This window comes from Sprattus sprattus (assembly GCF_963457725.1).
Source record: "Sprattus sprattus genome assembly, chromosome: 6".
NCBI lineage: Eukaryota > Metazoa > Chordata > Actinopteri > Clupeiformes > Clupeidae > Sprattus > Sprattus sprattus.
Window position 1 is genome coordinate 32,163,527 of NC_137925.1, and position 5,000 is coordinate 32,168,526.

The 5,000-nt window shown below is 40.8% G+C and overlaps 1 protein-coding gene across 1 annotated transcript in view; it reads left to right on the forward strand.

Annotated features, from left to right (window-relative positions):
- Positions 1-5,000, forward strand: part of LOC308367161 (ecto-NOX disulfide-thiol exchanger 2-like) — a 237,789-nt gene that overhangs the window by 217,241 nt on the left and 15,548 nt on the right. The window lies entirely within an intron of this gene.

Below are 5,000 nucleotides of genomic sequence, written 5' to 3' on the forward strand. Positions count from 1 at the left end.
TTGGTCTGTTTATTCCACCCACACACAAACAAACCTCCCAACACGGTCAAGCCTGGCTGTATCCAGCAGTAGTCCTCAGCCTGGGTGTGTGTGTGTTTCACAGTGTGTTTTAACTCCCAGTTACTGCAGGCAACAGGTCCACCCTGACAGCACAGAGCATCCCATGCCCACTGAGAGCTGAAGCAGCTGGAGCAGGCATTCACATGTGTGACAGCACACACACACACACACACACACACACACTCGTGGTTATCTCTTACGTTGTCTTACTTGACTGGTGCTGCTGCTGCTGCTGCTGCTGAACGGGTAAATCAGATCTGCAAATCTGCAAAAATCTCTGCAATCCTTTATCCTTTTTTAACCTAAACAGACTACAACCCTGAATCAAGAGGACTTTAATTCTGGTGGTGTTGAATCAGTCAATCATCGAGTTTGGAATTGTGTAACTTTTGTTTGTGTGATCTGGGCCTAAAACAAAATGGCTGGTGGGAAGGGAAGAGACAAAGAAAATGATCATAATGTGTCAATGGCACAAGTGCATGAACTTCTTGAGCAACAAAAAGCTTTTTACAAGGAACTTTTGCAGCAGCAAGAGAGCAATTTTAAAACTTGTGTTTGTACCATCATGGATACAACCAATAAGAGGATTGATGACTTGCTAAAGGAAATAATCGAACTACGAACAAGTCTGCAGTTTACACAAAAAGAGATGGATGACCTGAAAACTGCCAATACAGGATTTCAGTCAAACATGAAAGTGCAAAATACAGATATAGACAAACTGGCAGAATCCATGCTAATATTAGACTCAAAGGCAGACTTTCTTGACAACCAGGCCAGGCGGACCAATATCATCATTGATGGCATTCCAGACACAGAAAACGAAAACAGTTCCGTCTAACAGGTTAAAGTCTTGGCACTCATGAAGGACAAATTAGATCTAAATCCTAATGTCATTGCAATAGACTCCACCATGCGTGTTGGGGAAAGTGAACAAATCCGAAGATGGCAATCTGGGAAGGCCTCGTCCAATAGTTGTGAAATTTCAGAGAATAAAGGACAGAGATATGGTCTTGAGGAATTCGAGGAAGTTGAAGGGGACCAGGATTTTCATAAATGAGGACTATCTGGAGGCTGTACGACAGAAAAGGAAGGAGCTTCTGCCCAAAATGAGAGAGGCAAGAGAGAGAGGGGACATTGCCTTTCTCCGGTATGACAAACTAGTCATCCGGCAAGGAGAGAAAAATACATCTAAGGACTGAGGGGCATGGATAAGTTACGATTGCAGAAAATGAAAGACTCAGAATTTTTTAACATCTCAAATGTCATCTGCAGGGCTACCAAAGAAAAGTCTTAAGGTGGCACACATGAACATTTGTAGTTTAATGAACAAAGTCAATGATGTCCATGAATTTGTAACATCACACCTAGTTCACATTCTTGCAATTTCTGATAGGAGTAGCTTTTTATGTTCAGTAACAAATTCCAGTGAAAGTACGAGAAGATGTCATGCCTGAGGAGGTTGAAGTATTATGGCTGCAAGTTTACATACCACATCAAAAAGACATTCTAGTAGGCTGTTGTTACAGACCTCCTAGTGTGAATATCAGCTACATGCATAATATAAGTGACATGCTGGATAAAGTTTGTGACTTGAATGTTGAGGTCATTTTGACAGGTGATCTAAATGTAGACTGGTTATCATCTAACTGTCCCTTAAAACTTAGGCTTACTAACATAGCCAATATATGTGGAATGAAGCAGGTAGTAAATCAGCCGACTAGAATAAGTACTAACAACAAAGGTGTCAAAACTAAATCCTGTATTGACTATATCTTCATAAATAGATTGGAAAAATACTCTAAAGCAATATCACAAAGGATTACTGTATTAGGAACTTTGTCACTAAACTTAATATTAAGAAAAATAAAGAATACTTTGCCTCACAGTTAAGTAAGTTTAATAATGATGGGAAAAAGCTATGGAGCACATTAAATAATATATTAGGGAAAAATATATCTCCCCAGCCCACCTTTATTGAACATGGTGGGACTTTTATCACCAAATCATTAGACATTGCTAATCATCTTAATGATTATTTTATTAATAAATTGGGTACATTAAGAAGGAGCCTATTATCTGGGGGAAATGATAGTTTCGTTTTCAACATAAAGCATCTCATGAAGGATAAAACGTGCAGCTTTGAGTTTTCAGAAGTTGAGGAGGAGACTGTAAGTAAAATGATTCAATCATGTTGTAAGGACAGGCAGGCAGGCAATGATTTCATTGATGTTAGCAAGCTACTTAGAATGGCTGCAATGGGTATTTCTGCTCCTATATGTCACATTTTTAATGCTAGTCTGAAGAATGGTATATTTCCCTAGGAGTGGAAGGTGGCTAAAATAATTCCACTTCCTAAGGATAAGAAATTAACCTTTGCAGCATCAAACTGTAGACCTATAAGTTTGTTGCCAGCACTTGGGAAAGTTTTTGAAAAGGTAGTATTCAATCAAGTACAACATTACTTTACAGTGAATAACTTGATAACAGAATTCCAACATGCATATAGGAAAGGACATTCAACCTGTACAGCCCTTACTCAAATGACAGACGACTGGCTACAAGACATAGATCATAAAAAGATCTGTGGTGCTGTCTTATTAGATTTTACTGCTGCTTTTGACGTAATTGATCATGAATTGCTACTGTTAAAGTTACAGAGTTATGGGTTCAAACCCTCAGCGATTAACTGGCTAAAGAGCTATTTGGAAAATAGGTCTCAGAAGGTTTTTTTTAACGGTAGTTTTTCAGATAGTGTAAAGGTAGAGTGTGGGGTGCCACAAGGAAGTTGTTTGGGGCCATTAATGTTTTCTATCTTCACAAATTACCTCCCTTTAGTTATAAATGGGGTAAAAGTTGCAATGTATGCAGACGACACAACAGTGTACACATCTTCAAATACAGTAGCAGGTCTGACCGAGACATTAAATAATGCGTTACAAGAAGTGGAGGGTTGGGTGAAACAAAATAAACTTGTCCTTAACATATCCAAAACTAAAAGTATTTTATTTGGTTCCAAGCATTCCTTAAGGCATGACACTGGGCTTCAGCTTTTCATTAACAAAATACAAATTGAACAGGTAAAAGAAACAAAGTTAATAGGTGTAGTTTTAGATAGTCAATTGTCCTGGTCTAAACAAATAGAGAAAATACTTAATAAAATTAGTTGCTCCCTTGCGTTAGTTAGAAGGTGCAGCACATTCCTCACACAGGAATTGATGAAGAGAGTGGTTAGCACCTTGGTTCTAGGTCAGATGGAGTATTGTAACATTGTATGGTCTAATGCCTGCAGAAAACATCTAGTCAAACTTCAACTGGTGCAGAACAGGGCGGCTAGGTTAATTCTCAAATGCCCACAGCATACTAATATTACTGACATGCACTATCGCCTAAACTGGTTAAGAGTTGAAGACAAACTAAGAGCATCACTATTGATTTCAACATGGGCAATTATAAATAATAAAGTCCCACTGAAACAATTCAGTTTGTTTTGTAAAATGGCTCACATCTATAGTACAAGGTCTGCAATGGAGGGGAGATTTGTTGTACCCAGGGCTAACACTAATTCCTTACAACGTACAGTAAGATACAGAGCCATTATAGAATGGAACAGGATGCCAACTTTTATGACTAGAATCAATTCTAAGACCATTTTTAAAAAACAAGTTAGGAAGTATTTGGGAAAGATCTGATTAGATAACTGGTTTCTAATTTAGGTAGGCATGCAGGGTGTGTGTTTAATGTTCATCTGTTATAGTGTGTGAGATTTTTTTCTTTTTCTTGATGCTTCTTTGTTTTTGTTTTAATCTACATAGTTTTCTATTTTAATTGATGTTGTATTTGTTTCATGTTTTATGGAATGATTTCTTATTTAAGAAGGACCCCAGGAAGAATAGCGGGGGTGTCTGCCCCAGCTAATGGGGATCCAATAAATAAACAAATAAACAAACACTTATGCGTGCACTAGACACACACACACACACACACACACACACACACACAGATATACATGGAGGAACATCCATTAGCCACACACACACACACATACGTACACACACGTACGTATACACACACAGTGTCTGTGAACACACCCATGAGTGGTTGGATACTGATGTCAGGTTTAAGACTAGCTAGCATTACACACAATATAATGTACACACTGGGGTACAGCAGTTAGACATGCACCTCCCAAAGTACACACTACCACACACACACACACACACACACTGGGAGATAGACAGAGCCGTGCCTTGAGAGAGTGCCTACTGACAGCTGAGCACTTGCACTCCCCAATCCCCCACACCCTAACCTAATCAGGGTTTTCACCTGAACCGCGGCAGAGAGAAAAGGAAAGAGAAATAGAAACATCCTCCGGGCACGGAACTATGGCGCATCTCCGTGCCACACCCCCGCCAAATTAGCCTGTCAAAATATTCCCTCTGCATAGCACACATCCACACTAATACCCGGGTTCCAGGGGAGGCCAATTACTGTCTTATCACGAGTAAACAATCAGATAGCACCGCCAAGCCAGCCGCCGCCACCGCCTCCGCCGGAGAAGAAACTAGAGGAGGGGGGAGTGAAATAAATAACACAGCATCAACCTGTGAGCCCTGGCAGAGGAGGAGAGGAGGCTAGTGGGTGACGGGGCCAGTTGCTTGGCTGTCCAGACTGCTGAGAAAGAGGAAGAGGACTGATGAGGAGGGAGAGAGAAAGAAAGATAGGGACAGATGGGAGATGGGGAGTAGGAATAGGTTTGACACCAGAGAGCTTTTTATCCAGCCACTCCTCCTTCTACCACACCCCCCCCCCCCCCCCCCCCCCCCCCCCCCCCCCCAGCTGATGGTGACAAGGCCTGCTTGATGAGGCGTTAGAAATCGGTCTGGATGGCTGCACAAAGCCTGTCAAAATACTTCACATCAACAAATCAGAGGATATTC